The 19020-nt window shown below is 43.5% G+C and overlaps 1 protein-coding gene across 2 annotated transcripts in view; it reads right to left on the bottom strand.

Annotated features, from left to right (window-relative positions):
• TTLL4 (tubulin tyrosine ligase like 4) overlaps positions 1–18103 on the bottom strand; it is a 42596-nt gene extending 24493 nt beyond the window's left edge. Inside the window, exon 1 of one of the 2 annotated variants that reach the window (XM_066345066.1) lies at positions 17853–18103. The gene's annotated coding sequence lies outside the window, so the exon portion shown is untranslated. Of the gene's footprint in view, positions 1–700; positions 787–17852 lie in introns of those variants that run through there. The other variant, XM_066345067.1, reaches the window with a different exon arrangement.
• Between the last annotated feature and the right edge of the window lie 917 nt (positions 18104–19020).

The following is a 19020-nucleotide window of genomic DNA, read 5'->3' as shown; positions in this document are numbered from 1 at the left end:
GAACATCCAGGCCCCCTGACTGCTGCCACAGGTCACCTTTTGTTGTATGCTGCCCTCAACAACATTGCCACTCAAGGGCCAGGAAATGACCCCATTGCCAATGCAGAGTGACTTCAAAAAGCTTTAGAAGGCCCAAAATATAAAAAGCAGAAGAAGTGAGAAAATAGTTTAAAAATCTAACACACTATAAATAGTGGTTTCTGCCATTAAAGCAAAGTCCAGATGGGCAAATAATGTTTGGCACCCTGGTCCCACAGACAGCCTGCACTCAGAAGGCAGTTCTTCCGCAAGTCATAAAACTCGTCCCCTGTCGTGCAGATGGAGCTCCCGACACAATGGCTGAGACCCTTCTCCCAGCTCCCCTCACATGTTTAAGTGCACCTTAGTGGACCTTGGTGATACAAACTTGCTGCGTGTGTACGCCTTTAGAATCCGGTAAACCGGCTGCCCATCTCCCAGGAGATAGGGTAGGAAATATGAAAGGAAAGAGAATAGGGAGAAAAGGCATTTCTGTATGTAGAACGTCTCACACAGACCACTAATGAAAGTCCTATTTCAAAAACACCCAATATAAGCAAATCTAAACTTATAATTATTAATGATTATGTAACTTAAAAGGAGGCACAAGTTCCATATTTTCATTCAATTTACACACATTTATATCCATTACTTAAAGATAAGCAAAGGCATATATACTTACTTTCTCTAAGTCCAAAAGATCCACTATCAGTTGACCCTTCAATCAGCAGCTTACAAGAAACTTACTTCAGGAACAAATAAACTGGCCTCATCTGGAAAATAATATTTTGAATAATCTAACATATTTTAAAGAGTTACTTCTTGCTCCGACATAGCCCTGGTGAACAGGCATGCTTAAGAGGCAAACGGGGCACAAGAGCTCAAGTTCAGAAGAAACAGGCCTGTTTCTGGCTAACTTCCTCAGTTAAAGTCCAAACAAGAAAATGTCCAGCTGAAACGAAAGTTAGAGCAGCTAAGGCATGAGTTCTTGGTAAGAAAAGTTCCTCTGAAATGCTTTCAGGACATTTTGATACATGTTTATCAAAACCAAGGTCAGGAAGAATATACACACTAACCTTGGGGAGAGGCGTGGGATAAAGGTTTGGGCGGTGAAGGGGAATGCGCTAGTTTTCCAGTTTACTTCCCAGCCATCTGTACTGTCTGATCTTTCAAAAACAAACACCAACCAACCACACATGAATTGTATGAAGTTTTCCAAGAGGCTCCTGGGCACTACCACACTCACAGCCACGCTGCATCAGCAACTATCATCCCTCGGTGACTCACGTTAAGCAGAGCTCTGATGAATAGTGAATCCATTCAATGATGAAACAACACAGCCGGAATGTATGGGGAAAGATGAGAGAGGAAGTACCATAACCCCCACTGGCAGCGGTGGGATCAAATTAGAAAATTCACATAAAGCACAATATTTGCTCCACATTGAACATTCAAGGGCTGGCAGTTATCACACTCATGATCACTGGCACCAAATGACCTGACCTTCTCAGAAAACACATGGAGTAGGCAATTATTCTTCCAACACAGAATTTCAGCTAATACAAGTAATATTATTTTTATAAAAAAGACCTAACTGTCTTGTCATCTGAGAACTTTTGTGATACTTGCTACATTACCAATAACTATGTCAATTTTCAGCTGCAGGTGTGACTTGGCACTAAAAAGCAACTGAAAAGTGCTTTTGGACATACCAAGAGAAGACCCTTAGCTTCTGGGTCTTTTACAGTTTTTATAACTAGATGGCTGGGTATTCCGAAAACACTGAGTGAAGAATTAAAAAGTGATTGTTAGTCACCTAGAGTTCGCACCCTGGTTCCCACATACCATTTGTCTATAAAAGGAATCAAGGAACTAGAATTCCTTAAAAAACAGCTGGGGGTCTGACCTGTGGTGGCACAGTGGATAAAGTGTCAACCTGGAAACCCTGAGGTTGCCAGTTCAAAACCCTGGGCTTGCCTGGTCAAGGCACATATGGGAGTTGATGCTTTCTGCTCCTCCCCCCTTCTTTCTTTCTCTCTCTCTCTCTCTCTCCCCTCTCTATAATGAATAAATAAAATCTTAAAAAAATAAAAAAAAATAAAAAATAAAACTTCTAAAAAAAACCCCAGCTGGGGCAGGAAGAACATTCGATGAGCCTGGAATATGCGGTCAGAGGTAAGGAAATACTCAAAATTTGATAGGGGCATGTCATAAGATCACAGAAAGAGCGAACATCACACTTAATAATGAAACACTAGATGTTTTCCCTCTAAGACTGGGAATAAGGTAAGGCTGTCAATTCTCCTCATTTCTAGTCAACACTGTACCAGAAATTCTAACCAGTATAATAAGGCAAGAAAAAGAAATTAAATGCATGTAGATTGCAAAGGAAAAAGTAAAACTATATTTATTTGTAAGAGACATGATCTTGTACATAGAAATTCCTAAGAAATCTACACAAAACCTACTAAAATAAACAAGTTTAGTAAGATTATAAAATATAAGATCAATATACAAAAATAGATTTTTATTTCTATATACTAACAACAAACAAGTAAAATGAAATGAAATAAACAATTCAAGCCTGACAAGGTGGTGGTGCAGTGGATGGAGTGTCAGCCTGGGACGTGGAGGACCCAGGTTCGAAGCCCCGAGGTCGCTGGCTTGAGTGTGGGCTTATCCAGCTTGAGTGCCGGCTCACCAGCTTGAACGCAGGGTCGCTGGCTTGAGCATGGGATCATAGACATGACCCATGGTTGCTGGCTTGAGCCCAAAGGTCACTGGCTTGAGTAAGGGGTTTACTTGCTCTGCTGGAGCCATATGAGAAAGCAATCATTGAACAACTAAGATGCCGCAACAAAGAACTGATGCTTCTCATCTCTCTCCCCTTCCTGTCTGTCTGTCCCTGTCTGTCCCTCTCTCTCACTCTGTCTTGCTCGCAAAAAAAATAAAAAAATAAAAATTCCACTCACAATAGCATCAAAAAAAATAAAATACTTAGGATGGAGACTTGACTTGGGGTGGTGAACACACAAGAGTGTACAGATGATGTGCTGTAGAACTGTGCACTTGAAACCTGTATAATTTTGTTAACCAGTGTCACCCCAATAAATTCAATAAAAAGGAAAACAAATAAAGTACTTAGAAATAAATTTAACAAAAGAAGTACAATGAAAACTACAAAACACTGCTGAGAGAAATTAAAGACCTCAATATATGAAAAGATATAACGTGCATGAGTTGGAAGACACAATATTGTTAAGATGGCAATTCTTCTTAAATTGATCTATGAAGTAAATGCTATTTCTATCAAAATCCCAGCGGGCTTTTCTGGAGAAATTGTAGTAGAATAACCCATTGCATGGCCTTGAATAGGAACACAGCCAACAAGAAAAGAATGTTTCGCCAAGAGAATTGTTTTGTGACTTGAAGGTGGGTCAGTGAAACAGGACTATGTGACTGAAGACAGTTGCTGGGCTTTTTTCTCAGTAAAACATTCTCATAAGATTTCTGTTCCTTTCAAGGTTATCCCTTGAAATAAAGGGGAATGTTGTGGGAACCACAGAAGCAATAGCAATGAATGCCTTTTGATATTATATTGTTATTAAGCTATCATGCAGGTGTACTCCATGTATCTTTAAGTAAAAGTTATGCTTAATGTTATGCCAATTTCTCAATAAACAAGCTTTTTGAAGTCTTGTGAATAAAAATAGGACACAGCATGAACTCGGGGCCATTTGCCTGAGTGAGCGGTGGTCCTTTGCTAGTCCACGATGATTTCGTCTGCTGATCTCTCTCTCTGTGCCCCCGACTCACAACAAGAAGAAATTAACAAGCTGATCCTAAAATTTACATGGAAATGGAAAAGACTAGAATGGCCAAAACAATTTTGAAAAATAATAGCTGATTACAAAACTTAGTATAAAGTTTAAATAACTTAAACAAAACTTAGTATAAATAACATGGTATTGGCATAAGAATAAACATACAGATCAATAGAACCAAATAGAGTTTAGAAAAAAACTCATATACTAATGGTTAATTACAGGCACAAGTCATTTTATTGTGCTTTGCTTTACTGGGCTTCACAGATGTTGGTTTCTTATAACTTGAAAGGAAGACCCTCCATCAACAGGAAGATTACAACTGGCTTTACTGCAGTAGCCTGGAACTGCAATATCTACAAGACATGCCTATAATAGTTTATAAAGTTGCCTAGGCAATTTAAGAGGAAAAGGATAGTCTGTAACAAATGATGTTAGAACAACTGGATATTCATGTACAAAAAAAATAAACTTAGATCGTTACCTTACACCATAAATTAACTCAAAATGGATCAGAGAGCTCTAAGTAGGTACTAAAATTATAAAACTTCTGGCAGAAAACACAGAAGAAAATTTTTATGACTTTGAGCTAGGCAAATACTTTTTAGATATTATCAAAAGTATGACTAATAAAAATATTTTGATAACCATGTAGTTCTTAGCTGGACTATATCACAATTAAAGTACATTTTATTTTATTTTATTATTTTTTTAACAGAGGCAGAGATAGACAGGGACAGACAGACAGGAACGGAGAGAGATGAGAAGCATCAATCATCAGTTTCTCGTTGCGCGTTGCGACTTCTTAGTTGTTCATTGATTGCTTTCTCATATGTGCCTTGACCGCGGGCCTTCAGCAGACCGAGTAACCCCCTGCTGGAGCCAGCGACCTTGGGTTCAAGCTGGTGAGCTCTTTGCTCAAGCCAGATGAGCCCGTGCTCAAACTGGCGACCTCGGGGTCTCGAACCTGGGTCCTTCTGCATCCCAGTCCGTCGCTCTATCCACTGCGCCACCACCTGGTCAGGCTGGACTATATCACAATTAAAAATGTGGCCCTAGGCCCTGGCTGGTTGGCTCAGTGGTAGAGCGTCAGCCTGGTGTGTGGATCCTCCGGGTTCAATTCCTGGTCCGGACACACAGGAGAAATGACCATCTGCTTCTCCACCCCTCCCCCTATCACTTCTCTTCCCCTCCCTCTCTCTCTCCCCCTCCTGCAGCCATGACTCTGTTGGTTTGAGTGAGTTGGCCCTGGGCACTGAGGATGGCTCTGTGGCCTGCCTCAGGCACTAAGAATAGCTCGGTTGCTGACCAACGAAGCAACTTCCCCAGATGGGCAGAGCATCAGCCCGTAGGGGCTTACCAGGTGGATCCCGGACAGGCACACGCAGGAGTCTATCTCTGCCTCCCCTCCTCTCACTTAATTAAAATATATATATATAGCTCTGACCAATTGACTCAGTGGATAGATCACTGGCCTAGCATATGGATGTCCCAGGTTCGATTCCTGGTCAGGGCACACACAAGAGAAGCAACCATCTGCCTCACTCTCCCCTCTTCTTTCCTTCTGTCCCTCCTACAGCCAGTGCCTTGACTGGTCTGAGCATCGGCTCTGGGTGCTAAGGATAGCTCAGTTGGTCCCAGCCAGTCAGCCTCAGGTGCTAAAAATAGCTTGGTTGATTCGTGCATCAGCCCCAGAGGGGAGTTGCTGGGTGGATCCTGGTCAGGGCACATGGGGGAATCTGTCTCACTACCTTCCCTCCTCTCACTTAAAAAAAATTTTTTTAAACCCTATTGAGAAGATGGAAAAAATTCCATGAACTGAGAAAAAATATTTGCAATTATAAAGGACTTGTATTCAAAATATATAAAGAACTCTTATAACTCAAAAAGGAAATGAGTCTGACCAGGCGGTGGTGCAGTGGATAGAGCGTCGGACTGTGATGCAGAGGACCCAGGTTCGAGACCCCGAAGTCGCCAGCTTGAGCGCGGGCTCATCTGGCTTGAGCAAAAAGCTCACCAGCTTGGACCCAAGGTCACTGGCTTGAGCAAGGGGTTACTTGGTATGCTGAAGGCCCGCGGTCAAGGCACAAATGAGAGAGCAATCAATGAACAACTAAGGTGTCGCAACAAAAAACTGATGATTGATGCTTCTCATCTCTCTCCGTTCCTGTCTGTCTGTCCCTATCTATCCCTCTCTCTGTCCCTGTAAAAAAATAAATAAATAAAAAATAAAATTAAATAAAATAAAATAAAAAAGGAAATGAAAACCAACCCAATATAAAAATATATTAGACCCTGGCAGGTGGGTCAGTGGACAGAGTGTTGGCCCAGCATATGGAAGTCCTGGGATTGATTCCCAGTCAGGGCACACACAAAAGAAGTGACCATCAGCTCCTCTCCCCTTCCCTTTCCTCCTTCTCTCCCTCTTCTCCTGCCCAGCTAGTGACTTGATTGGTCCAAGTGTCAGCCCTGGGCACTGAGAATGGCTCAGATGGTCGCAGCACATCACCCTCAGACTGTAAAATAGCTTGGCTGATTCGAGCATTGGCCCCAGATGGGGTTTGCCTGGTGAATCCTGGCTAGGGCACACACAAAAGTCTGCATCTCTATCTCCCTTCCTCTCACTTGGAAAAGAAGAAGAAAAAAAAAACATAACAGACAAATAACAACCTAACCAGTGGTAGAGCATTGACTTGGGATGCTGACATCCCAGGTTTGAAACCCCAGGGTCACTGGCTTGACTGTGGGGTCACTGGCTTGAGCAAGAGGTCACTGCCAAGGCTTGAGCCCCTCCCCCCATCAAGGCATTTATGAGAAGAAAGCAATGAAAAACTGAAGTGACACAACTATGGGTTGATGATTCTCATCTCTCTCCCTTCCTGTCTCTCCCTCTCTCAAAAAAATTTTAAAAATGACATACAAATGGCCGACAGATATATGAAAAAATGCACACCTGACCAAGTGGTGGTGCAATGGATAGAGCATTGGCCTGGGATACTGAGGAACCAAGTTTGAAACCCTGAGGTTGCTGGCTTGAGAGTAGGCTCATCCGGCTTGAACAAGGGGTCGCCAGCTTAAGCATAGGATCACAGACATGACCCCACGGTTGCTGGCTTGAGCCCAAAAGTTACTGGCTTAAGCCCAAGGTCACTGGCTCAGCTGGAGCCCCCAGGTCAAGACACATAAGAGAAAGCAATCGATGAACAACTAAGGTGCCACAACTAATAGTTGGTGTTTCTCATCTCTCTCCCTTCATGTCTCTGTCCCTTTCTCCCTGTCTCACTTAAAAAAAAAAAAAAAAAAAAAAGCTCAACATCACTAATCATCAGAGAGATGCAAATTAAAACCACAGTGAGCCTGACCTTTGGTGGTGCAGTGGATGCTGAAATGCTGAGGTCTCGGTCCAAAACTCTGGGCTTGCTTGGTCAAGGCACATATGACAAGCAGCTATGAGCTGATTCTTCCCGCTCCCCCCCATCTTTCTCTCTCACTTTCCTTTCTCTAAAATCAATAAACAAAATCTTTAAAAAAACACACAATGAGATATCACCTCACACCTATCAAAATGACTATCATGAGTAAATCCACAAATAAGTACTGGCGAGGATGTGGAGAAAAGGGAACCCTTGTGCAGAGCTGGGGGGAATGCAGACTGGTGCAGGAACTGTGGAGAACAGTGTGGAATTTCCCCCAAAGTTAAAAATGAACTGCCTTTCAACCCAGCAATTCCACTTCTGGGAATATAGCCTAAGAAACAAAAAATACTAATTCAAAACAATATATGCACCCCTATGTTCACTGCAGCATTATTTACAATAGCCAAGATCTGTAAACAGCCCAAGTGCCCATCAGATGAGTGGATGAAAAAGCTGTGGTACATTTACACAATGGAATACTACTCAGCCATAAAAAAGAAAAAGGAAATCTTACCTTTTGAGATCTAGCACATGAATGGACCTAAGGATTATTAGATTAAGTGAAATAAGCCAGTCAGAGAAAAACAAATACCATATGATCTCATTTATAGGTGGAATCCAATGAATAAATAAACTGATGAACAAAACAGAAACAGGAATAAATACATGGAACAAACTGACAGCTGTCAGAGGGGAGGGGAGTTGGGGGGCTGGATGAAGAAGGTAAGGGATTACGCACACAAACACACACATATAAGACACAGACACAGTGTGGTGCTAGCCAGAGGCCAGGGGAGAGAGTGGGTGGAAGAGGGCAAAGCGGTGGGGGAGGTCGGGACGAAAGAGACTTTGCTTGGGGCGAGGGCCCACCACGCAGTGTGCAGATGATGCTTTCTTGAGTTGTACACTTGAAACCTGTATGGTTTTGCAAACAACATCACCCCAAGAAATTAGAAAAAAATAAAAACAGTTCACAATTCACATAAGAATGAATAATAAAGTAAGTGTGGTAAAATATTAACATTTGATAACTCTGGGTAAAAAAAAAAAGGAATTCTTTGTACTATTTTTACAACTGTTTTGCAAGTCCGATATCATTTCAAAATAAAAGAGGTTAGAAAAGTCATTTCTACATACAGGGAAGGCTGCCTTCTTCAGACCAGAAAGCAGGCAGCACACAACCAACCTCAATTCTTCTTTGAAATTAGAGTGACAAGAATGGATTTGCCAGTTAATTCAAGCCAATAATATAGTAATAAAATTCCTTGCTCCATTACCTGAAGCAGTTTGATTGGAGGATCCACCTATCATGCCTAAGGCATAAGAACTGAGGTTACATGACTGGTGAAGAATCTCACCAAAACACAAGTCTTTCCAATGTAGCCACTGGTGGTGGTCAGCTTAACATGAACTAGCCACCTGGCACACTCCACTCTAACCTGCCAGGAATCTGCAAACTGCGGCTGAAGGGGAGTTTAAGGAAGAAGGCACACACCACAGCCCGGTAGATGAAGTTTAACAGCACTTTCTCTGAAGCCCATCAACATACAATGTGTGTGTGTGTGGGGGGGGGGTGTCTCCAATTAGTTGGGGAGAAAGGCTGTTTAAACCTGATTCTATGTGAAAATTCCACTACCCAACAAAACACAAGTCCTGTCTTGCCTTCAGCTGAGAAAGCAGCTGCTGTCAGCACCAACCTGAGAAGCAGGAACACAGAGGCTGAGATAAGGACTTCAGGGCTAGCTCAAGAAAACAAAGGGACACTGTGGGAAGCTCCGAGTTCTCTATGACCACTGTTATTCAAGGAAGGAACGCGTTATCTTTTAATCTCCTTGAAACTAGATGGGAATGTCATATTTTAGTAAAAAGTCATGCTAAGGGAAGTGGGAGGAGGAGTAATAAAACAGAAATGATCAAAAAAATAAAATAAAACAGGAATGATCAATAACATTCCTCACTTAACCTTTGGGAGTCTATTAATCTTTTAGAGTCAGAGACAGGAAATAAGCTGCAATTGCACAAAGAAGACTTCAATAAAAAAGCATCCAGGCAAAAGGAACTATGTCCCTGGGACGGGTTTTTATGCAACACAGAAACTCCCAGCATGCCCTGTGGGAATGTTTTCGCCCTAATCTGGGCAGAGCTTCACTTCCACCCATTCAATCCATCAAGTCCTTCCAGTTTCCAATATAGGTCCTTGAATCCATCTATTCTTCTCCATTTCCAGTTATTATCTCAGTCCAAATTACTGTTATCTCTCACCTGCTGGTTTCCCTGCTTCTACTCTTACCACCTCTTATAATCTATTCTTCAGACAGTGGCCACAGTGCTCTTTTTAAAAGGGAGCTTTTAAAGCCACTGGAGGGCTCCAAAGCCAATGTGATGTGACGCCTGGTCTCTCCCTCGGACCTTATCAGTTCGCTTTTCCCCCTCGCCAGACTTGTTCCCAGGGTCCTTGTTGTTCCCTCTAAAACACTCAGATGGCTCAATGGCTAGCTTAGCTAGTACTCAGCTAACACCACCTCAAAGAGCCTGTCTACCCTAATACTGCAACACTCCTAATCATTCTCTATTACATTACCTTGTTCTAGTCTGTTTCATCGCTCCACTATCTAAAATTATTATATACTAATATTACTTTCTAAGTGCCTAAAGAAACATTGGAATCATAAACGGAAACTGGGTTTTTTTCCCTTAAATAATAGAGAGATAGAGAAAAGGGAGAGGGGGAGGGGTGGATAAAGCAGATAGTCACTTCTGTGTGCCCTGACGAGGAATCGAACCCGGGACATCCATATGCCGAGCTGAGGCTCTACCACTGAGCAAACCAGCCAGGGTCCTGATTTTTTTAAAAACATGTTAACAATGAGGTATGAGGCTTCTCTGTGTATACCTTTTTTTTCTATCATTTGAATTTCTGAGCTATATAAATAAATCATCTAGTGAAAAACCTTACTATATTTGAAAATGAAAACTTGATTTAAACTTTCCTTTGTTATTTGTTTATCTTCTCTTCCAAAATAAAATCTCAATGGGAACTGGGACCTCATTCACACAGCATATGTCTAGCCCTGGAAAGCAATCAGGGTTCCTTAAATATATGCTGAATAAACAAGTGTGTCTACAAGAGCTATGAGTGCTTCTCTCCTACCACCATCTCCTTGCCGCTACTCTGCTCAGTGCACAAACCCTGCCACAGCCACACCCAACTCCTTCAATAATACCTTTCCTCCTTCGGAAGCCCCTCCAAAATTTTCCACAGCACTTCTCTTTTATCCTCTCCCACATTAAACCCCTTTGCTCCCACAATTTCAACTATTATCTGCAGAGACAGTCACTTTCAGTCTTGACCCTCTCTCAGGCTTCGTGTCCTCAACACCAGCTGTCTGTTCCACCTTTTCTACGTGCAAGTCCAGCCACTTCAATCCAGTTTGTCAAACTAGCTCTGTACCCTTGACCTCCCAATTTCTTTCAGTGAAGCTCCTCTCTCTCAGTCACCTACGAGGAAAATTTAGGTCACTCCTGACTTCTTCCTTTGCCTTATTCTCCAAAGCCAAGCCAGACACAAAACTTATGAGTCTTTCTTCATAGCATCCTTCCTCTCTTATTTTCACCACCGCTCAGATCTGGACTACTACAACAGTGTCCAGACTGAATTTAAATCTGCAGCTCCCAGGTCTCTGCCCCTTCTAATTCCATTCTATGCTAGCCTTAGCACTAAACTCCTGGAATAAGCCTTTTTTTTCTTAAATGTTTATTTTATTGACTTTAGAGAATTCCAGAGGAAGGGAGAGAGAGACGCAGGAACTTGATTTGCTCCTATATGTGCCCTGACTGGGGATCGAACCAGCAACCTCTGCGCTTTGGGACAACACTCTAATCAACTGAGCTATCCAGTCAGGGCGGAATAAGCCTTTCAAACCTGTCTGCAGGCCTTTACTCCACTGAACCTCCTCCTTCTGAATTTTTATATTTTACTTGCCTTTTTTTTTTTAAGTAGGCCCAGCTTAAGCCCACTCTCAAACCTGTCTGCAGGCCTTTACTCCACTGAACCTCTCCTTCTGAATTTTTATATTTTACTTGCCTTTTTTTTTTAAGTAGCCCACTCTGTCCAGGAATACTGACACTTTGCAAAGTCCATCTTTTACGACAGTTCTCTTTTCACATGGCTATGCCTCATAAGCTCCACGAAGGTTTTAACAGGGAAGCCCTGCGTATCTATCGCTAACAGACAACTGCAGAACTAACCTGGTAGAAGGGGAAGATGACTAACTGAATCTGGCCTCCTCTTCTGCAATGCTGCCCAACTCTCCTCTCACAGGTTCATAAGGGTACTCAGGCTCCCTAGAACAAGGGTTAATTAACAATTCACTCGGGAGTGATGGATCTGTCCATGTCAGTTATACCTCCACGAAGCTGTTTTAAAAACTGACTGAAGGGCCTGACCAGGTGGTGGCACAGTGGATAGAGCGTCGGACTGGGATGCAGAGGACCCAGGTTCGAGACCCCGAGGTCGCCAGCTTGAGTGCGGGCTCATCTAGTTTGAGCAAAGCTCACCAGCTTGAGCCCAGGGTCGCTGGCTTTAGCAAGAAATCACTTCCTCTGCTGTAGCCCCCCAGTCAAGGCACATATGAGAAAGCAATCAATGAACAACTAAGGAGCTGAAATGAAGAATTGATGCTTCTCATCTCTCTCCCTTTCTTTCTGTCTGTCCCTATCCGTCCCTCTGACTCTCTCTGTCTCTGTCTCACACACACACACACAAAAACTGACTGAAGGGAAAAGAAAAGGAGTGTAAATAACTGCAGACCATTCTAATGATAAAATGGCCTCAAACATCCCTTTCTATTTGCATGGTGGCTCAGGCCAACTCCTAATCTCCCACCCCCTTCACCAAGTGCAGGACTGTCACAGCAGAAGCCAGACAGACTTCCTTGGCCCCAGCCGCTCCCCGTCTAAAGCATCCAGTCTCAGGAATCTCAACAGCCTGCTCTGTCACCTTTACACGGCACTCAGAAACTGCATCTTTCTTCCTTCCGCTCTTTGTGGGGTGATTTTGCCTCAGGTTTCTTCCTCGAGTGAATGACGAGCAGCTGAGGCTTGAAAATTCCTGGCTGCTGTCTCAAACCTTCAAATCTCCAAGGGCCAGGCCCAGACCAACTTAGACAAGGTATCTATTTTTACGGAAAGCAATTATTCACTACCCACAGATTAAATCACTCTCCTCTCTTACAGGAGTGTGTGTGTGACTCTTGGGATCTGCCGTTTCCTTTTCCTCCTTCTTCTAGGTCTTTCCCTCAGTCACCAGGGCAACTCAGGACATCAGAAATGGTTCAGAGTCTACATGAAACTCAGGACATCATAAATGGTTCAGAGTCTACAATTCGCAAGATCTTTGACAAGATTACTTTGATTGCTCTGTAGTTGTGCTAGAAGATAGTACTGACTTACTCGGAACCAAATGAAATGGGGAGGAATGTAGGAACCAGAATCTATTTCTCTTCTTATGAAACAAATCCCAAGCTATGTCTCCCCAAAGAAAGTTGGAAGAGCAATGAAGTTCTTAAAGTCCTACTGAGAAAGGAAGGTCACTACCCCAGCCCTAATGAGAAAGGAGGGACAGTCCCACAAGGTAAGATAAGTAGCTCTGCAGAACACAGTTCAGTACTGCAAAAAAAGGGTGGCAAAACTGAGGGAAAACTACAGCTCACAGCAGTTAGAGCTGAAGGAAGCAAATCCACAAATTACTGAAAAACAAAAAACAGCTGAAGGTTTAACAACTAAGACACTAGTTCTCCTGATGCCTTGACCTTTATCAGCTGCAGAAAGGACCCTCTTTCCTCCTCCTGAGAAGTCCTCCCTCTAGAGCAGCAGTCCTCTGAGTGGGGTCCACAGAACATGCGGGAACCCCAGGACCCTCTCAGGGGTCCTGCTAGGTGAAACCATATTCATAACAAAACTTAGACGTGCTTTGCTTTTTGTACCGTGGTCATTCCACTGATGGTGCAAATGCAATGGTGGGTCAAACAGCTGGCGCCTGGGCAGGAATCGAGACAGTGCACCAAGTTAGAGCCTTCACCAGCACATAACTTCTTCCCCGCACAGGAATGAATGAATGCCCGCTTTACCTAAGCATGTCTTTGAGGCCACAGTAAAAATTATTAAGTCTCAGTCCTCAAGCATGTCTAATATTCTGTGTGACAAAAGAAGTACATCAAAGCACTTATGTGGCGTACAGAAGATGCATTATCTGAACTGTAAAAATCTTCCGTGGAACACCATGTTACTTGAAAGAATGAAGAACACGCAAGTGTTGGGTTAGTCAGACTTTGGTATTTGGCAGATTTATTTTCTGGAAAAAAAACAACAAAGCCTGTCACTTCAAGGAAAACAACTGACTTGACAGTATTTGTTGCCAACAATAAAATTTGAGCTTCCAAGAGAAAATTAGAATTTTGGCAAACTTGTATCTACCACTACAAGCTTGAGAGCTTCCTAGTACTTAACCATTTTTCTAATGAGTGTGGTGACAATATGAATATAATTTTTAATATTATATAATAAAATGTGACAACATCTGGAAGGTCTGCATGACTCAGTGAATCAGTATTTTTCCAAATACCTATCAAACAATGTTACAGAATTACTCATGGGTAAAAGATCTGCTCAAAGTAAGAGACAGACTAATGGACTTTACTGTAACAAAGTATGAGGAGTTTATTATCATTTCAGATTCCACATTGAAACTAACCTTTACAAAATCATCCTTTCTTAACCTTTGTGTAATACCAAAGGAGGATACTCACAATTATCTGAAAAAGTTCTAGAAATACTCCTCCCTTTTGCAAAGAAACATCTGTGTGATGAATTTTCTTCATAATTCAATGAAAACAACACATCACACAACCAGATGACTGCAGAAACAGGAAAGTCCAGCTGTCTTCCATTAAGACAGACATAAGAGATATGCAAAAACAATGCCATGCTTCTTACTAATCTTTTGAAATAATAGTATTTTGCATTTTAAAAATGCTATTTATGGCGCTGGCCAGTTGGCTCAGCGGTAGAGCATTGGCCCAGCGTGTGGAAGTCCCCGGTTCGATTCCCAGCCAGGGCACCCAGGAGAAGCGCCCATCTGCTTCTCCACCCTTCCCCCTCTCCTTCCCCTCTGTCTCTCTCTTCCTGGCCAAGGCTCCAGGGGAGTAAAGTTGGCCCAGGTGCTGAGGATGGCTCCATGGCCTCCACCTCAGGTGCTAGAATGGCTTCGGTTGCAGGGGAGCAACACCCCAGATGGGCCAAGCATTGTCCCCTGGTGGGCAGGCGGGGTGGATCCCGGTCAGGCGCATGTGGGAGTCCGTCTGCACTCCCCTTCTCACTTCAGAAAAATACCAAAAGAAAAAAAAAAGAAAAATGCTATTTATATTAACTTGTAGTTGATCTATCATTTCTGATTAATAAATATTTCTATTTCTAATATGGTAAATGTCAAGATATATATAGATATATCTATCCCACACTAAACTATATATTGAAGACCCCAAAGAGCTTTTGAAGTGCATAAAAAAGTTCTGAGATCAAAAATCTGAGCACCTCTGGTCAAAAATACCACTGCCATGAGGGCGACTAAGGACAATGGCCTCTGTATTTCAGGGCCTAAGAAAAATTAGTACCCTCAGTATTTGTATTTGTTCCAAAATGCCAAGTCTGGCTTCCTAGTTCTGCCAGAAGACAGGGTGAGAAGTTCAGGATATTTTTTTTTTAGAGAGAGAGAATTAAATTTAACAAGGTGACATTGATCAATAAGAGTACATAGGTTTCAGGTAAACATTTCTATAGCATTTGAACTGCTGATTATGTTGTATACCCATCACCCAGAGTCTGATCATTTTCTGTCACCTTAAATTTCAGAATATTAGAGAAAATTTTTCTCTATATTTCACTGACAGGTCAAAGCATCTGATCCCATGCTAAAACCCAGGGAGCCTAGGATCAGACAATTCCAAGATCATAAAGGAATCTAAAGGGAAAACTAAACTCAATTCCAGACCATGAGTACTAGATAGACCCTGAAGTTAAGGCTTCACCTAGATAGTTTTTAGCAAGTGACTTTTCATTTACATACTCATTTTTATATTTGGTTATAACTTCTCTGCTTCCTTCTTCCATCCCTTTTCCTCTGCCCATTCTTTCAATGTCAGCATTCTTCTGAGCTCATTTTTCTCACTTTGCCTGGTGCATAGTAAGTGTTCAATAAATGGCACTTGCAATTATTACATTCTAGCCCTTTCTATCTGGATGTACTACAGGGACTTCAAATCAGCATATCCAAAGTGTAATTCCTTTATATTTGTACTCAAAGCTAAGTTAGTTAAGGTAGTTAAAACTTATTTTATCGGCCCTGGTCGGTTGGCTCAGTGGTATAGTGTCGGCCTGGCGTGTAGGAGTCCCAGGTTCGATTCCCGGCCAGGGCACACAGGAGAAGCGCCCATCTGCTTCTCCACCCCTCCCCTTCTCCTTCCTCTCTGTCTCTTCCCCTCCCGCAGCCAAGGCTCCATTGGAGCAAAGTTGGCCCGGGTGCTGAGGATGGCTCCATGGCCTCTGCCTCAGGCACTAGACTGGCTCTGGTCGCAACGGAGCGAAGTCCCGGATGGGCAGAGCATCGCCCCCTGGTGGGCATGCCGGGTGGATCCCGGTCGGGCGCATGCGGGAGTCTGTCTGACTGCCTCCCCGTTTCTGGCTTCGGAAAAATACAAAAAAAAAAAAAAAAAAAAAAAAAAGGGCCCTGGCCGGTTGGCTCAGCGGTAGAGCGTCGGCCTGGCGTGTGGGGGACCTGGGTTCGATTCCCGGCCAGGGCACATAGGAGAAGCGCCCATTTGCTTCTCCACCCCCCCTCCTTCCTCTCTGTCTCTCTCTTCCCCTCCCGCAGCCGAGGCTCCATTGGAGCAAAAAGATGACCCGGGCGCTGGGGATGGCTCCTCAGCCTCTGCCCCAGGCGCTAGAGTGGCTCTGGTCGTGGCAGAGCAATGCCCCGGAGGGGCAGAGCATCGCCCCCTGGTGGCAGAGCATCGGGTGGATCCCGGTCGGGCGCATGCGGGAGTCTGTCTGACTGTCTCTCCCCGTTTCCAGCTTCAGAAAAATATAAAAAAAAAAGAAAAAACTTATTTTATCAAAACAAATCATGAAATTTTTATTCCAATTACAGTTAATCTTTAACTTAGTTCTTTTTATAAAAAGTTTAGTATTTTCTTCCTCCTCTTAACAAAAGAAAAAACTTGTTTAAACTTGTGATGAAATTCACTCTAAGTGAATTCAACTCAAAGGTGTGCAAGGAATACACTTGTGGTTTTAAAATCTGTGGTTTTAAAAATTCTTCTTGGGGATACATGAATAAAAGCATTTGAAGTGTCTGTTGCAGGAAAACCACAGATAATTAGCAGGAATATAGCATCAGATTTGTATTTGAGATTACTGTAGTGTCAGTGTATGGGTTGAATAGGAAGGATTTTAGCCTGGAGGCAGGGAGCCAATGAGAAAAGTAGAGACCAGGCTAGAGATGAAGAGGGATTTAAAATGGTTGCAGTGGGAATGGAGAGGTTTAAGATGGTACAGTGATGAAACCTTTTGGCACAGATGTAGGGAGAATGAGATAAGTAGCAGTTTGGACTGATCCTAAGTTTCTGATTTTAGTGACCAGGTGGGGGTTGATGAAGAAGGAACTATGAGGAGGAGGGGCAGCTTGTTGATTGGCTAAATCAACAGGTGCTGAAATTAAGGAAGATGTCATCTGGAATATCTGAGGGATGACTCCATAAAAAGGGGAGGATTAAAACATTTCCTAGATTCAGAATAGGACTGTGAAGACCAGGGAGTGGTGACAATGGTGTCCCAAATGAGCCTGGGCTAAAAATCTTTCTAATGTTCTCTCAGAGCACACACTACACACTATGGCAAATGCTTATTTAATTGATTAAAATCTCCCCAAGACAGCCAGCTACTCGTCTTGTTCACCCCTATATCCTCCCAGCGCCTTTCTTGATGCCAGGCTCATGAAATATTTGTTAATGTTTATTTAAAATTGTTGAAAGTTTAAATGAAGGGATGGATAGATGGATGAATAATTGAAGAGTTAAATTCCACAGGCTCTCAGATGCTGTCTGAATCTCTACAGTTTAGGAAAGTATTTTTCTATAGATATTGAAGGTGGGAAACTAAAAAAGTGGGAATCCATGTTAAATTCAGCATGGAGCCGGAGAGAAGCTTAGGCTCCCACCCAAGGGAGAACTTAAATCGCAGAGCGGCGGGAAACAGAAGGCACGGAGGGAGGCCTGTGGGAAGGGTACGCTGCAGGGCTCGGGTACCAGAGGCGGGGACGACTAAGTTCACCCGCCTGGCGGAGGAGGAGACGGTGCCGAAGTGGGGCGAGGTCCCGGCCGGGGGAAGGTCGAGGCCCCCTGGCCTCCCAGGGGATGGAGAGGTGGCGGGCAGGAGCGGGGCTGGGGCGGAAGCGGACGGACGGCTGAGGACCTGGGTGAAAGGACCCGGGCAGAGGGAGGAGCGGGAGAGTGGTTACCCCCGGCTCTTAAGCCACACTTACCTAGCCGACCCAGCTTCGTCCCGGCTCGGCGCCGGCTCCCCGCTGCTTCCTCTCTCGGCCTGAGGGGCAAGCGGGCGGGCTGATGCGCCCCTAGCAACCACGCACCGCCACGCGACCCGCGCTCTCAGCCGCCAGCGCAGTTACCGCCTGCCACGCACGGCGCGCGCCCCCAGTGGACAAACCGAGCGCCTGAAGGGGGCGATCGCGACGGGAGGGAGGCAGGCGCGCGGAATTTCGGGGGTTGTGGAGCCTGGGAGGGCAGGCCTTCCCCGGCCTAGCGCACGCGCAGTCGCTTCAGTGCAGTGGGGCCCGAAGAGCGGCATCCTGGAAAATGTAGTCCATGAATTAAGTCCCTGAAAGGCTCCCTCCTGGATACTCCCCACTCTGATTCCACCTGACCTATATGGACTTTTTCTTTGGCCGTACCTTAATTCGTTCTTCTAAAATCAACTATCTCGGACTTCATTAAAGAATTTTCTTAGTAGTTCTTTCAAGTAAAAGTCTGATTTAGACCCCAGGAAGGGAGAGATCGCCAGATCCACTGTTTCCCTTCAGGCAAACTTTCCCTAACCTCAACAAATCCAGCAGGTTCAACGACAACCACCTGCTTTATGGGCTTCAAGTGTGAACTTTAGGAAACACTACCTTAATTCATTATCTCCTCAAGCAAGACAGACCATTCCCTCTCAGTCTCCAATATCCCTGGACCTTACCTAATGAATTTGGAGATCTAAGCAGAGATGGAGAATGAAAACATCTTTTCTAAACAGTCTGCTACAAAAATAAAGGAGACAATAAAAGATTAAAGTAACCTAATGAAAATCTGGACCAGAGCAAGAATGCTTAATAATTGATTTAGGCAACAGTCCTTCATAGATTCATTAGAGGACCGATGGAATTTTACACTGGAAGGATGTCTACCATCACCTGTATATTTTAATCAATCTTAGATCCTGAAAGGTGAACAAATGTAAATTGTCACCTGAGGTAATGCAATTTGAACTACACAGTAATATTTAGATATTTTTGTCAAAAAATTAAAAGTTGAATTTGAATCTAATCGAGATTTTGGCTCCAACTTCCAGACAATAATACCACAAGAAAACAATCAGATAAATCCAGAATGCGGGCCAATGTACAAATAAATGACCTTGTTTCTTCAACAATT

Source organism: Saccopteryx leptura, chromosome 7, assembly GCF_036850995.1.
Source record: "Saccopteryx leptura isolate mSacLep1 chromosome 7, mSacLep1_pri_phased_curated, whole genome shotgun sequence".
Classification (NCBI taxonomy): domain Eukaryota; kingdom Metazoa; phylum Chordata; class Mammalia; order Chiroptera; family Emballonuridae; genus Saccopteryx; species Saccopteryx leptura.
This window is presented reverse-complemented; position numbering and strand designations above follow the sequence as displayed.